Source organism: Neofelis nebulosa, chromosome 14, assembly GCF_028018385.1.
Source record: "Neofelis nebulosa isolate mNeoNeb1 chromosome 14, mNeoNeb1.pri, whole genome shotgun sequence".
NCBI lineage: Eukaryota > Metazoa > Chordata > Mammalia > Carnivora > Felidae > Neofelis > Neofelis nebulosa.
The window spans coordinates 9,115,003-9,131,423 of record NC_080795.1 but is presented as its reverse complement, the minus strand read 5'-3'; the positions used below and the strand labels follow the sequence as shown (position 1 = coordinate 9,131,423).

The 16,421-nt window shown below is 45.4% G+C and overlaps 1 long non-coding RNA gene across 1 annotated transcript; it reads right to left on the bottom strand.

Annotated features, from left to right (window-relative positions):
• Positions 1 to 3,232: 3,232 nt before the first annotated feature.
• On the bottom strand, positions 3,233 to 7,997 carry LOC131494460 (uncharacterized). Its single transcript, XR_009253414.1, has 3 exons — positions 7,269 to 7,997; positions 4,682 to 4,818; positions 3,233 to 4,584 (listed from the first exon to the last, which is right to left on the bottom strand). It is a non-coding gene; the product is annotated as an uncharacterized LOC131494460 (long non-coding RNA).
• Positions 7,998 to 16,421: the final 8,424 nt, after the last annotated feature.

Here is a 16,421-nt window from a genome sequence, read left to right as displayed (position 1 = left end):
CGGAATCGTTTCCTGTGAAGACAACTGACAGAGTTAGAGAAAAGGTAATGACACTTGTCTCGGTACCAACAGGGGTGTATGGGTAGCTATAGTCACTAAAGCAGTTGGTGCGTATGCTGCGTGTATTAAACTCTCCGGACTGGAGGCAAGTAATCTTTGGGAGGTACAGGAATGGAGACGGGATGCGGAAAGTAGAGGTGGGAATGTGCCAACACCAATGTCACCAGCCTCACTTGCTGGCTCTCAAGAGCTATTCTCGTTCTACGTGTTGCAGCCAGGCTGAAAGCAGGTTAAGCTAGGATCAGCAAACCACAGCCCAAAGTTCACGCCCAGCCCTCCGCCTGTTTTTGTATGGCCTGTGTGCGAAGGGTGAGTTTTATGTTTAAATGGTTGACAAAAGTCAAAGGAAAGAACCATGTTTTGCGACACGGGAAAATATATGAAATTTATGTTCATCGCCCATACGTAGAATTTTGTCAGAACATAACCACACTCATTTGTTTCTGAACTGTCTATGGCCACTTTCACTCTACGATGACAGAATTAAATGGTTACGACAAAGGCTGTATGCCCAAAGACAATGCCTGAATTATTTACTATCTGGCCCTCGTTTGTCAACCCCAAGGATAAGCCATCTGGGCCGAATGGTTTTCAACGGTTTCGAAAATATCGTTAAGTTCATGGAAGGCTATTCTCCTTTTAAAGCCAACTTTATTTAATGACTTTTTCACATTGAAAACGTAGCATTGCAATTGTTTTTAAAGTCCCACTTTTAATTTGACCCTGGAGTCCCCAGTCCAGAGACAGAACTGCAACACATCTAGCTTTGAAGAGTCCTAAAATATTATGTAACTGTAGCATAATCGCATTATATGACTGAAAACCTTTAAATACCATGAAAAAGATTTTCCCCAGGTGTCAAGTGTACATGTTTTTAACTGTATTTAGAAATCTTTAGCTTTTTCAAACTTACTTATTCCCCACTGAGCAGCCAAGTTCAAAAGAGTGTCAGCCAAAAAAAAAATTTAAAAAAAAAAATGTTCCCATACTGTCCATGTGGTGAAATACTTCATCTCCTAAAATAACCTGCAAAGTCGCAGCATTAACATCATCATTGAGAGGAATGAACAAACAGCGCTTGGGTTCTTTTCATATCCAAGGAAAAGCCCGTGAATCTTCTCCTCCAACACCTTAGGGAAACTACCACATTTCATGCCGTTTTAACAACTTGCAAGATTTTTGCTCTCCACATCCGATTTTGCCTAAATTTTCAATGTGTAGCTGGTAAGAGCACTGGCTTGGAGCTCAGACTGTCCAGGGCCCAAACTCCCCTCTGGTCCTTAAGTTGCATGACTTTGAGTCAACCACACGAAGGGACTCATGCTACCCCCACCTTACGGGATATTGTGACCAATAAATGGGGCCCAGCATAAAAAAATACATAGCTCAGTGCCTGGTATGCGCAAAATGGTCAGTAACATTGTCCATGAGTAACGATTATTGTCTCACTGGGGAGTGGGCAGAGCAACGAGGGCCTTCTGTTTTGTGGCTGGGCCAGACACCATGGCTGCATGGTTATACCACGTAGAAATAGTGTCAGAGACAAGCAACAGTCATTGTCAACAAAACCATCTGTCAGTGGATTAAGCAAATTCCAACAGAAAGAACCTCTTCTGTTTATCGAGGCAGTGGGTAAAATATATCAGTTATATGGACAGAGATATTATAGGTATTAAGTCCACAAAAACAATTACTTTGCATTAAGCTCTCTTCAACTCCTAGGACATCTTAGAATGTATCCAGTGCAACCATCTGGCTCCTTAAGTCATTCTGCCCCTTCCCGTGGTAAGGAAAGCACCGTTCGTTGAGACAACCAATTTCAATTTGAGGCTATTCCACTGACCGAACTGAAAAAAAAGATCTCTTTGGTGCTCACATTCTTTGGATCAGGTTCCATACTGAGGAGCCAAATCTGATACCTCTCGCCTTTGACAGATCTTGGAATATTCAATGAGATCGTCTATACAGCTCCTACACTGACTTCCCCAGTCCCTTCCACTGTTCCCTGCACTACAGGATTGGTGAGGCCTTCGCCATCCTGGCCACATATCCTACTGTGCTTCAAGTACAACACAGTCCCTTTCTTTGCAAAACAGCTCACCTGCCTTGGACTCTGCCCTCCGCCAAATGTATAAACACATAAATTCGCCAGATAAGAGTATTCTAAATATATTCTGCAGTTCAGTCCTACATTTGAGATAACATTTCAAAGCAAAAGTGTCTGACCTCTTCCCTGGGTTCTGTTCTGCAGGTCAGAATCACATACCAACAGTTCTTTTTTTTTTTTTTTTTTTTTTTAATGTTTATTTATTTTTGAGACAGAGAGAGAGAGCAGGGGAAGGGCAGAGAGAGAGGGAGACACAGAATCCGAAGCAGGCTCCGAGCTGTCAGCACAGAGCCCAATGGTGGGCCTGAACCCATGAACCGTCAGATCATGACCTGAGCCAAAGTCCGGGGCTTAACTGACTGAGTCACCTGGGCTCCCCACGTACCAATGATTCTGAAAGGCAGCATAAGAACCTGGAACTGCAGAGTGCAGTGCCCGGAGAATTTAAACCTGAATGTCCTGTTGACTTAGTTTGCCATATACTAGTGGGAATCTAAACAATACAGAACCCAGCAATTAAATGAATGTGCTTTTCTACATTCATGTCAATCTTACGTCAAGCGTGGCTTAAGAGTCTGAGTTTTTATCTCACTTGCAAGCTAGCAAGTAAGCCTACCACAGTATTGTGGATGCTGCCGGATGACATGAGATGCCTGGATCAGAGACAATGGAGCCCATTACTCAAGGCACAGCAAGCCGTCCGGGCTTCACGCTCCTGTGGTTTTCACTTGCCTCTCATGTGCCCCGCAAGGACAAAGCAGACTGGCACTTGTGAATGCTGAGGACGCAGCAGGTGTGCACCACAGTTGAGAAACCCTGAGCTTAAAGATCCCCCAATTTTTACGGGGCTATAAGCAAGTTTACCCAGCTTTTACCCTGGAGGGAGGCATTATCCTTATTATGCTGGTCAGCAAATAAGCTCCCTGTCTCCACAAAGCTTACAATCTACTAAGTGGGACACTGACTCATGGATATCCACTTGATGGGGAGGAGGGAGTTGCTTTTTTTTAATTTTTTTTTTTACATTTATTTCTTTTTGAGAGACAAAACACAAGTGGGGGGAGGGGCAAAGAGAGGAGGAGACACAGAATCCGAAGCAGGCTCCAGGCTCCGCGAGCTGTCAGCACAGAGTCCGACACGGGGCTCCGACTCACAAACCATGAGATCGTGACCTGAGCCGAAGTCAGACACTTAACCGACCGAGCCACCCAGGTGCCCCATGGGGGGAGTTGCTTTTATAAGGAGACCAGCTCAGAAGCAATCGCAATAATGCAAGCAAAGAGCGATGCCATCCGGAACCAATCAAGGGCAGAAGAAATGGAAGGGAGGGTGCAGAAGAGATACGGTAGAAATATCATTAAGATGAGTGACTTACTGGAGGTTGGAGGTGAAGGAGAAGGAAGTATCTGTGATGAGCCCGTGTCTGGGCTGGGGGCCTGTGTGCCTGTTATGTCAGTGGCCATAGGTAAGTGAAAGCAGGAAAGCAGGAGAAGAGCAGACTTTGGCAAAAGGGGACTGATTCCATTTTGGACATGTCAAGATTTGAGGTAACTATGGGATGTCCAGACCAGGATGCCAAGACCCAGAATACGGATGCAGCTGCCACCAGAGATGTAGGCGACTTGGCTCAAGGTGAGCACAGAGCCTGAGAAGAACACAGATCCCAATCAAGCTCAGAAACACACTTCAAGGACACGCAGAATAGAAGAGGGCATCCAAGGGGGGTGAAGTCCAGCAAGCCCTCAGGGGTCGGGAACGCCCATGGACCAGGCTTTGAGTGAGCACAGACACTGGGCAACCTGAGTGTGGTCGGCCCGGCCAGTGAGTCTTGGGCAATGGGAGGAGCCTTCTCGGCCGGAACGAGCATCATGCTGTCTTTCTTTATCATTCTGGGTCCTGGTAACCAGAGAGGTCTTTGCTTCCTCGGTGCTCAGAGGGTAGAGGTGTACAGGTGTGAAGGTGGGAGCCAGGAGATTGTCAGGTTTGGAGGTATGTCTAAAAGAGTGTGTCCCATAAGACAGGGAAGAGGAGGAGAGCTAGAAGTGCAGAGGTCGGAGGGTGCACCAGCAGAGGTGGCGTCAATTTCTCTTGTAAAATACATATTTGTCTCTAACGCGCACGCTTTGAGGGGAGTATAGGGTGAGACCCATGGCTACCGATGAGAAAGCCAACCTCTGGTCACGCTATGACGACCTTGTCTGGGAGCCTTGGATCACATCCCAGATCCCCTCATTGTCCTGGTCGCCAGCCAGGCATCCTCACGACTGTCAATGGGCTGCACATCCCTACAGGGAAGGAGACTTACCCTGGAGGGGCCAGAATCCCTGCGCTGTCACCTGAGAAGGGGCTGTCCAGTTTGGGGGCATCTCACATCGTGCCCGAGTAGACATTTCAGGCAGCCTCAACCAACGGAGCTCCTAAAACGCGTAAGTCAAGATTAGTGTTTAATCGGTCCTCCGGAGGTGTTGAAACCCTTAAGAGCTGAGAGTCTTTTGGGAGGAGTGGAGAGCAGACCCGGGCAGCCTTGCTCGAGCTGGTGAAGGGCCTCCACCTTGGAAGTCTCGAAGATGGGCGGCTACCAGCAAGGACTTCAGAGCCCTCATCGAGGCCATATTAGGCTCCAGAAAGAGTTCGGGAGTCAGGGCTGTGCACTAGAAAGGAAAAACTTCAAATAAGTCTGAAGACTATGACAGTAAAACATAAGCTTATATAAAACACGCATTTTTTGAGAGGCAGTAGAAATTAATAGAACACTTTAGGTCTGATGTGAGGGACGCCACCCATCTCAGAGCTGTGCACCTCTCTCTTTGGCAGAAATCCGACTGAACAATTATCCACGTGAACAGTGAACAGTTTATCCATGAAGGAGTCACAGTTACCCCAGGGTGATGGGGCATCCAGGACCCGCCATTTTTTTCTTCAGGAAGGAAAAAAAAAAAATCCTCCCCAGCCCATTGTGTCTTCCTTTCCCTCATCCTGCAAAAACACTTGCTCGTGTGACCATGCCCAGTTCAGGGTCCCCCATTTCACCCCACTGCCCAGGTAAAACTGGCCACACTCTCCTTTGTGTGCTCAGGTATCCTCTCACTGAGACTGGTGCACCTTTTTATTTGCAGGTAGTATTTCTTCTAGTAAACTCCAGCTCTTAAAGGACAAGCACCTTGTTTCACTGTCAGATTCCTCAGCCCCTGCTCCAATCCTGGCTGTAAAATTGGTCCTTGACAAATGTTGGATAGCTGACCTGCTGGTCAAGAGGTTCACATGGCTCCCTTCCCACCCAGATTCCCAGAAGAGCCAAATACGAGGCAAGTGCCGAGACTAATGTTGCAAGAACTATTCTGGATTTCCAGGACCAGTTGGGAGAAGGAATGTGAGGAAGGAAATGAGAATTCCAGATCTGTGAGCAGAGGAGGCAGAGAACACACAGGGCTGTGCTGGAAGCCAGCTCCCCCCCAGTGGGCCCCCAGTCACTGAAGACTGGAGCCCACAGAGCAGGGGAGGCTGGAAGAAGCAACTGTTTCCAGTTAGAAGAGAAAGTGGGAAGGAGGAGGAACCAGCCCACAACTTCCTTGTTGTCATTTCACTTTCCCCATCACAGATAAGCCCCTATAAGAAAGCCCTTGAGGTTGAAAAGGTAAGTGACATAAGTGAGCCAGAAGGCCTAGTGGCCCACAAATGTCTCTCTTACCCTGCCTCAAATCCCACCCATCAGAAAGTGGGGAGAACTTAGGGACACCTGGGTGGCTCAATTGGTTAAGCATCAGACTCTTGATCTCAGCTCAGGTTTTTATCTCAGGGTCATGAGTTTAAGCCTTGGGCTCCATGCTAGGCATGAAGCCTGCAAGAAGGAAAGAAAGAAGGAAAGAAAGAAAGAAAGAAAGAAAGAAAGAAAGAAAGAAAGAAAAAGAAGAAAGAAAGAAGGAAAGAAAGAAAGAAAGAAAGAAAGAAAGAAAGAAGAAAGAAAGAAAAAGAAAGAAGAAAGAAAGAAAGAAAGAAAGAAAGAAAGAAAGAAAGAAAACAGAAAGAAAGAAAGAAGAAAAGAAAGAAAGAAGAAAGAAGGAAAGAAAGAAGGAAATAAGGAAGAAAGAAAGAAAGAAAGAAAGAAAGAAAGAAAGAAAGAAAGAAAGTCGAGACAATTTAGAAATGTCAAGTGCAAATACCCTGGTGTCCTCAGATGAGTGGAATGGACACGTGTTCTCTGTCCAGGACGTGTTCTCTGTCTCTAGCCTGGCGGCAGGGGTGCCAGCAAAGACACCACCAGGAGTTTGAGTGCCTACATTGCCACTCCCCTCCCAGTGTGCTGGCCTCCCTGCACCCAGTTAGACATGACCCTCCAGATGCTGTAAAGATGGCCCGGTACCAACCCCGTTCCTGTGGGCATTCTGTGAACTCCAGATGTATCCCCCAGATTATCGTGGGGGTTGCTGAGCCCCATGGCCAGCAGGAGGCCGCCATATCCCCCTCATACCGGTCTGCTACGGCTTTAGTCCTGCCCCTCCTGGACTGGTGGGCACGTCCTGCTAGCACCTTTCGAGTGTCCTCTCCTCCTACACCTCAGCAATCCCTCCTCCCTGAGGCCCTTACCCGGCTGTGCTCTCAACAGAGTACCCCTGCCCTGCTCTCAACAGAGAGACCACACTGCAGCCAGGGCCTTGGGTGTCACTGCCGGGACTTTATCATCCCAGCTTTCTGGTGACTGCCAGAGGGGTGGGTTGGGGGGAGTAAATGAGGCTAGTAGCAGATGGAAGCCTATAGATACATTCTTCTCCGTTCCTTCCCCCACCCTCCACCCCCATCGTGGACTAATTAAAAAGGTAGTAGTCTCAGCATCCCTAACCATCAGATACCTATGCAACCTTGTAACCCACTCGGGGACGCACCAGATTGGGATAGATTTGTTCTCTCGCCTTCTGGGCCTCACCCTGTGTTTGCCCTCATCCCAGCTTCCCCAGATCTCCCTCCCAGGAACGTGCGAGCTGGGAGATTGCAGGCTAAGCCTGAAGTGGGGAGCCTGGGAGGAGAAGGGTCTATTAGTCACAGAGAGTGGAGAAAAGGAAGGACAGATTCTAATGCTCCAAAAAATAGAATGGCTCGGGCTCACCTGGACCCTTCTCATTCTCCAGGAGCCAGATGAGAGGACTTACCCGCCTTCAGGAAACCTCAGAGACATCTGGGCTCAGGCCCCTGCATGCAGGAACAGGGAACCCCATGCCCACCTGCTCTCTGCCTCCCGGAGAGACTGAGGGTGACGTGGGAGAGCCCCCACCCCCCCGCCCACAGGAGGGGCCCGTGGATGTGAGGAACACGGCTTCTCAGAAAGCCGAGCACAGAGCTTGGCCCCTCTGCCAGACCCTCCTTGAAAATTCCTTCTCTTTGTGTGTCCACATCCCCTGCCAGAGCTGGATGACAAGGCAGCACGGAGAACAAAACAGGCTCCGTGTGGCCCAGAGACCGAGTCGCCGCTGGCAAGGAGCCAGGCCGACCTACAGCTTCATCCAGGCCTACTAGGTCAAGACCTCCGGCGCACAATCTAACATTTCCATCTTTAGCTGACTTGTCTACCAGGTGGGAAGGCTGAAGCCCCGGGGAAAGTGCAAAAGCCTTTGAAACGGGCCTAGGAGATCCCTGAGTTGTCTGTCGGTGCTGGGCATTGCCCCATAGAGGGTCACGAGTTATTGGATTCCAGAGGTGTGTGTCCCCGTGACGGTCCCCAGACAGGCTGTTTTACAATTCGGTAGAGACAGAAGCTAACTTACAGGAAATTGATAAGGTGCCTGCAGAGCTATGTACCGGTCTGACGCAGGGCGATACAAATCAGTTCCGGCTGGTGGGAAAGATAAGACTCTGTAAGTTCGATCTGAATTGGCACTCGAGTTTACCTTTTAGCAGTTCTCTTCTTGATTAACGATTTACACAAAATCTTTGATGGGCGTTCATTTTACCAAAGGCCACGATGTTACCTTTTTGAAAATTGTCCATCATGGGGCGCCTGGGTGGCGCAGTCGGTTAAGCGTCCGACTTCAGCCAGGTCACGATCTCGCGGTCCGTGAGTTCGAGCCCCGCGTCGGGCTCTGGGCCGATGGCTCGGAGCCTGGAGCCTGTTTCCGATTCTGTGTCTCCCTCTCTCTCTGCCCCTCCCCGTTCATGCTCTGTCTCTCTCTGTCCCAAAAATAAATAAAAAAATGTTGGAAAAAAAAAAAAAAAGAAAATTGTCCATCATAGTCCTATCGAGTGACTTAAAAGGGCTTGGGGAGGAGGCAACGAAGCCATGTATATGGAGCGTCCGACATGGAGTATGTAAAATACAGGATAGGAAGGTTTAACGTGGAGTAAAAAAAATGCCACAGAAGGGAAAGGAAAGGACGGAATTAGAACTGAGCTAGGTCAGAGGTGTTACTGCATGGCGTCTTCTAACACCGAGGACAACCCTGTATCATAGTCATTATTAAGCTGGTATTAGGATGGGGAGCCCCAACCTCTGGGTCCTTGGGCACTTGACCCAGGCCAAGATGATGGGAGGTAGAGCAGAGGAGACCCAGGTCTGTCTGACTCCACAGGCCCATGTTTTCTTCATCAAAACCACTTAACGCGGGCCAAGAATCCACGTCACGTAGGTGTGGCGGGGAGGGCACATGTGTAAATGAGGGCGGATGCCTGCAAATGGGGAGGGAGAAGGTTGGCTCAGAGCCCTGGGCACCCAGCGGGGCGCCAGGAGGAAGGCGGGGTGACTAGAGAAGGAAGGTGGCAAGGTGACGAGGGGGCAATCCTGAGGACTCCCAGCCTTGAGCAGACACGGGCTCCATTTCCCTAGCCCCCTTCCTGCTCCTCTGGCCTATAGAGAGCTGAGTTAAAAGAAATTCAAGTTCACGTTCACTTCACGCTTGTATTCAAGCAGGGACATTGACATTTTCAAAGACCAAAATCTCACTCTTCCGGGTCATGGGCAGTCAGTGAGGAGATAGAACTGAGCACCCCTGACTCCTAGGATCATACAGCTTCCCCCCAGTATTCCCTCTGAAGGTTTGTAAAGGTCGTTACTCATCAGAATGGCAAATTTGCTGAGTGTGGTTTATACTATCGTTCATCAAGCTAGTGGCCAAGTGTGTTAATTTTTAAAGATTGTATAAATTCTGTATAAAAATAAAGATAAGGATTCAAACCCAGTAGTAGGGAAAAATCAAGACTGACGCCATATTAAGAAATGGTGAATGCGTGATTATTTACATTGACGAAGCAAGTGAAGGCCATTAAGGAAGGAAGGAAGGAAGGAAGAAAAGAAGGAAGGAAGGAAGGGAGGGAGGAAGGGAGGGAGGGAGAGGAAGAAAGAGAGAGAAAGAAAGAAAGAAAGAGAGAAATAAGGAAGGAAAAGAAAAGAAGGAAGGAGAGAAAGAGAAAGAAAGAAAGAAAGAAAGAAAGAAAGAAAGAAAGAAAGAAAGAAAGAAAGAAAGAAAGAAAGAAAAAGAAAGAAAGAAAGAAAGAGTGAAAGGAAGAAAGAGAGGCCTGTATGAGCTCTGTTTTGTTGTGTGCCCATGTGCTTAGAGAGAGTGCCTGTGGGCTCTCATATGTAGCTACACACATTCACAATACCTCAACAAAACCAATGTCTACCTCAGACTCAGTGGCCTCGTGAGTGATTTCTCGTGTTCCTCCAGCTCATCTTTCACAAGTGGCCTATGGTTCCTAATCTGGGGTGCTCATCCAATTTATCACTGCGATAGTTTAACTTACTATTTCTCTCTCCCCTTCACTTTCTACCTCACCACCCCCAACCAGTGATTTTGACACGCATGGGATTCGTCCGGGAGAAGTGACAATGTCCTTGGTATGTAAACGAGGACTAAATGTCAAGCTTTAAAAATGGAAGTGTGTCTTCTAAAATGGTGAAAGCAGGGCCATTCCCAATAGACCGTTTTTCTCCTCCTGACCTTTGAGTTCTGTGACCTACCAGAGGTCATTGCCTTTATAGCCCTCTGAGGAAAAAGTAGCTGCATTTTTACCCAGACGCACACCCTGGAGCGAGGGCGGGGGACGGGCAGCTCATCTAACCTCTTCGGCAAAGACTGCTCCGAATAGCTTTTGAACGACTGTGAAGACAAGTTAACAGTCGATGATGCTTCCCTATGATGAAGTGCTAAATAAAGTACCTGACTTCTTAGAATTACAGTCTTCACGCTTTCCTAGTGGAAATAGAGCATACGAAATGCAAAACTGGGGAACAATAACGAATCCTTTGTAACCATACAGATATCGCTTCCCAATTGCTTAAAAAAGATAAATTGGTTTATATGTATATATAAGAAAAAATTCATCCTACTTGGTATTAGTAATCAGATTTCATGACAAAGTTCATTGTCACTCAGTCACTTAGCATTTGGTCCCGACCTGGTAAAGTGATCACTTCATTTAAAAAATAAATACGCAGGGTGCCTGGGTGGCTCAGTGGGTTAAGCGTCTGACCTCGGCTCAGGTCATGATCTCATGGTTTGTGAGTTCGAGCCCCACGTCGGGCTCTGTGCTGACAGCTCAGACCCTGGAGCCTGCTTTGGATTCTGTGTCTTCCTCCATCTCTGCCTCTCCCCTGCTCATGCTCTGTCTCTCACTGTTTCAAAAATAAATAAAAACATAGAAAAAAATCTAAAAAAAAATACGCTATTAAAGAAAAAACTTATTTGGGCAGCGTGGTTATTTTTCTAGTGTGTATTCTTTTTTGTTCTACTGTTTATTCTTTTTTAAAAAAAGATTTTTTTTTAATGTTTATTATTTAGTTTTCTGAAAATGAGGACTGGGTCAGTCTCAACTCTGGGTCATGAATACCCTACCCAAGACTCAAAACATTTGGTGAGTACCAGACGATCGTTGGCTACTTTTAAGGAAATATCAATGCCTTTGAAGATTACAGCAATTCCTTACAAATTCTGACAGCATATTCCAGAATGTTATGATTTTGAAGGTGTCACTTTATGGCGAGGGCCACCCTGGACATCATTAGACACCTCTTTCTGTGAAGGTCTGGTGTGGGTTGTGTTCAGTGGTGCTCAGGCATTGCTTCTGGGTTTTCCTGAGCACGTAACTTGCTTAGACTATCTTCATGTACTGGCAACGGGAAAAGAGCACCTTACCTCTCCTTTTCCCGCCAGCCACAACTCGACCAATTGACCATTTTACTAACTGTGCCAAGAGAACTTGTAAATTACCCTTGAGTTTAGCAGACGTTCACTGATGTGGGAAAAAAAAACTAAGTATTTCAAATAAAGTTGGCTTAGCTGCCACACTGGTGTCTCATTCAAGCTTCACTGCAATTTTCCCCTCTATTTCTCTTTGTTCAGGAATTCCCAGTTTTGTTTTAACTGTTGTAACTCGACAAGAACCAGGCAGAGAACGGCAACAAAGAGTACAGTACCACAGCGTAGAAATTTGAAGGTTTTGGTCTTTATCCTAGGGGAGGAATGATGAACAGATTCACTTGTTGCCTCTACAAGACTAGCTATTTCACTACTGTGAGATCAACCACAACTCACACGACGTTAACCCAGCTACTGTAGACAGTGAAATGGAGACATGATATATGCCAATGGGGCAACGCTGGTCAGGGAGCTCTATCTAAGAATAAAGGGCTATGCTAGACCAAAACGTCCTCTCAAAGAAATCAGCTTGTGCTTCCGGGTCTATTCATTCTGTCTCGCTTTCTTCGAAGTTCAGGTTAAAACATCAGACAAAAAAAAAAAAATGTTTGTGATTAACAAAGGATAGGATATATCAAGAAGGTATTTTTGAATTATATTCTTCCAAGAATTAAGATACAACAGCTATAGTGTATTCTTCGTTAAAATGCAGTAAATTAAGAAGCAGCATTAAAATGTTCTGCATGTTTTAGGCATTTCGCATCACATGAAACCTGTGTTTGAGCCCTGGCTTTGCTGTGCGCCACCTTTATGACCTTGGATAGTTAACTGAAGGCTCGGATTCCTCAGATGTAAAAGAGGAAGAAGAAGAAGAAGAAATGCTTTTTCATAGTTTTGTTGCACAGTATGATACCTAGCAAAAATAGCACTCTATAAGAGTTCATTGTGATTATTGGTATATCTATTTAATGTTTGGCGATCATTATTTTAAAAAGATTGACTCAGCACCTTGCTGCGTGGCAAAGACTCTTGGAGGTGCTAAAGACACAGCAACGAATGAGTTCAACAATAACTAAGAGTTACCAAGGTTTAGCCACATGCCGGGCTCTACGGGCAAGGACCCATTTCAGACTCACAACTCATTAGCATGAGCGTCACTGCTTTTCAGATGAAGACACCGAGAAAAAGTTACACAACAGAAAGAAGTGGGTCCAAGATTTAAAACCTAGGTTCTCCAGCTCGAGACCATAACCTTTATGCGGGTTCTAGTGCACGAGACACAAAATAACCAAGCGAACAAGTGAACCAATTCAGAGACTGAGTATGGCCAGGAGGAAAATGAACCTCAGCATAAGAGATTAGAGTGTGAGAAGAGCCTGGGGGAGGAGAGGCCAGGGAAGGCCTCCAGGACGAGGTGATGTCGGAGCATAGGTCTGGCTGGGGACCAGGAAAAACAAAGCCAGGCTAAGGTCTGCAGGAAAAGCATTCCAGTGGGAGGGAACAGCATGAACAGATAAATACCCTGCAGGAGGCTTGAGCTTCAGATGAAAATGGATTTTCTATATGGATTTTCTCCAGGACCCCATGCCTACCCTGTTCACTGCCTCTTTCCCTATTATCCCACCATGTTGTTTTATCTTCTTCACGGTCCCCTTCTCTCTTTCTCTCACTGCCTTCTCTTGCTAATTTCCTACATCACTACCCCTGAAGATGAGCCCACGGAGAGAGGATCAGGGAAAGCAAACGGGAGGCAAAGTCAAGAAAACGTGAAAGAAAGCCTTAAGACATGACATGCTGCTACAGGGTGCTGCCTGCTGTCATATAATAGGTTTGAATTTGTGAAGCTGGGATTTATCAGGAACTCTATCCCTTCCTCCCCTGCCTAATAACAAGCTCAAAGATAAGCTTTGTGTTCAGTGAGAGTAGTTTCCATTAGCCCAGGGGTTCTGGGGTAGGTAGTCCTTTCAACCCTATGACTTCATTACCCGAGTCTTATATGGGATCTGTACTTCTTTTACATGTTACAGCTCCATACTTTGGAGTGTAGATATAACAGCAAATGCATTTAAATGAACAGATAAGAGCACTGTGGTTATTGTTGGCAAAGTGGCCACCATGATTTTTCTCTGTGGCTAGGTCCGTGGGTAGGGCCTCCCACACTGATTCTAGGGAGCTTTCCATTTCTTTCAACCCCGAGAACCATCTTTCTCCCATGAGAACAAGCCTGAGGAACAAGCCTCCTGGTGGAGGGAAAGGTTCCAGCCTTCCAGATTTTGCACCATTTCAGGTGAGGTCCCAGATCCATAAGTGAGGCCAGCCTGGATTCTCCAGCAGCAGCCCAGATGGACCAGACAGAAAGCTGGTCCAGCCAAGATGTAGAACAATGGCAAACGGTAAGTGTTTCGTTTCATGCTGCTGAGTTTTGGCATGGCTTATTACACAGCAAAAGCTAATTGATAAAAGCAATAGCATTTTCTGCCGGTGAAATGCTTGAAAGTAAATATGCCGACATTTCTAAATTATGTCATGAGTCAACTGCTTAGCTTCTCACTAATGCCACCAGTTTATAATTTTTAGGAATGAACTTTCTTGTGAATACAGAAGGGATGTTTATTACGTGTCCAGAGGGCAGAAATTAATGATATAATTAAGATGAGATAGATGTATGAAAAGCCCAACTGATGACACATTCAACAAGTTGAAATTTATTAATATACTAAATGTGAAGTCTTCTATCATAGTCTATAATGTGGAGAGTATACACATAGCATGGCTTCTTACGCCTTGTCGAAAGCATTTGAGGATGCGTAGGGCAAATTCTGTCCTTCGGTGCAGAGGAGATGAGGGAAAAACCCAAGGAAATACGAAGGTCACCGGAGGACATCATTGGATATTATATTAGCTAATGTTGGCCGAGTGCTCTGGTAAGTAGATCCCAAATTATGGAATTATTAACATGTAAACAGACTATTCATTGCTTACAAAGCAGTGCCGGGAAGGTGAGCAGAGTGGCCCTCTTCCACAGAGCTCTGCCATTTTCAGTGGGTGGCTTCCAATATCCTTGGCTCCCCAAATCCAACTCAATCCATTTCAGCTGCCCAGGAGGAGAAGGACCATGAAGGATGCTGTTTGGGAGATATTTGTGTAGCTTCCAAATGGGAAACATCACTCCCTCTCTCTTACTCCACGGGTTAGAACCATTACAAGACCATCCAACTTTAAGGAAGGCTGGGAACTGTATGCGTTAGGGAGAAAGGAACAAGGGAATTGGGCAGGGGCTCGACCTTTGTCACCCCAGAGGCTCATAAGCATGCACACCTGCCCTCCCTTCCTTCTCATCCTGATCTTCTGATGGACCCACTCCCTTCCCTGACCCCACCTCTAACCTTGGGTGACCCACTACCATTAATGTGCACAAGGTTATATCACTCATGAATTGCAGACGGAAACAAAACAAAACTGTTCAGATTCATTCACGTAGAGAGCTTTATTCAGTACAAACCGATACCGGAAATGACTGACAGCGAGCAGTAAAGTTCACTGACAGCAATAGTGTCCAGCACGACCGAAATGCAAGACTTGGTCTTCATTATCTCAAACGTGAAGTATTTCATTCAGTTTCCGTCACACTTGGAAAAGGATCAGTTGGGTCCCAGAACCAAACCATAGGAAGAGAAGCTAAAATTAGTTAGTTATTCACACCCCAAGAAGGGTCCGTGGAGGGGCTTTCATTGTGCACGCATATTCTTTTTTAAGATAAGCTTTTTAAACAACAACATCACCAGAGCGGGGAGGGGGATGTTATCCATAGTCCCACCATCCAGAGACAAGCCCTGGTAACGTAACTTTTATATAGATCCTTCCAGGCTATTTTCCATGCACAATCTTTTAAGATAGTCTTACGTTTTATCTAATTCTCTCATTTTTGCATGGTTTTGCCATTTATGAGAGCAAGCATTTGCTCTCTGTTTTTAAAGTCTTCATAAACACCATTTCCTAAAAACACATACCGTCTCACTGTGAAGACATTTCACGGCCATTCACTTGCTGATCAAGATTTAGATTGCTTCTAAATCTTGACTGTTATAGATATCATTGGGATGCATGTTTGTGTGCACAAGCCTTTTACCAATTCATTTCATCAAAGTAATGTCTACTTGCATAAAATCTCTTCGTACGTATGCTAAATGGTTTTTCCATATTTTTCTCCCACTGGTAAATGGCGAAGAATTCATGTTTTATCAACCTGTCTCTAGTGTTTGGTATTACGTAAAAATATTTTCTATTGGAGAAAACTTATGTCTTATTTTTTAAATCTGCATTTCTTTGATTATTAGTGAGATTAAACAGTTTTCCAAGTTTATTAATCACTTATATTTCCACATGTATGAATTCTTTTTTTTTACCTAATTTGGCCAACTAATTATTCTTCGTGTTTTCCTTATTGCCTTGTATATCATTATGTTGATCTTTCAGCATATCTGTCAAGTTGACTTTTTTAGTTTCTTTGACTCTGTTATTCTTCATCATTTTATCTACCAAAGGTTTTTAAACCTTAATGTATTCAAAATTTTTAGACTCTTCTATTTTTCTCCAGGGTGACTTAAGAAATTTCTTTCCAATTTAGAGGGTGAATAAATACGTATACATTGGTATTTTCTTCTACCTCTTTAGCATTGCTTTTCCTTTTTATATTTAATTCCTTAATGAAACTGTAACAGTACCTTGGAAGTCCCAGATTGTCCAAAGCTTCATTTCAGGCTTGACACAGATTTCTCAAATAGCTATCCTCAAATATTTAAATGGATGCTTTGTGTGCAGAATGTGGATTGGAGAATTAAATTGGCTTTGCATGGCTCCAAGAGACAGAACTAGACTGATGGGTTAAAGCTATAGATTTTGGTTTTGTAAAAGATTGTACATTCTAAATGGTGATGTACCATTTATCTGACAACCGATGTGGCTTGTTCTCCAAACATCCAAGTGGATGCCAAGCGTAAAATACTGGCAACACCATTTAGGTGTGACAGGATGAACATGAACCATAGGTAAAACCACCTGAAATGAAATGGAACTTTCCTTGAGGTTAAAGGAGCAATGACGATATGCATCAGCCCACAGCAGTCTTAATG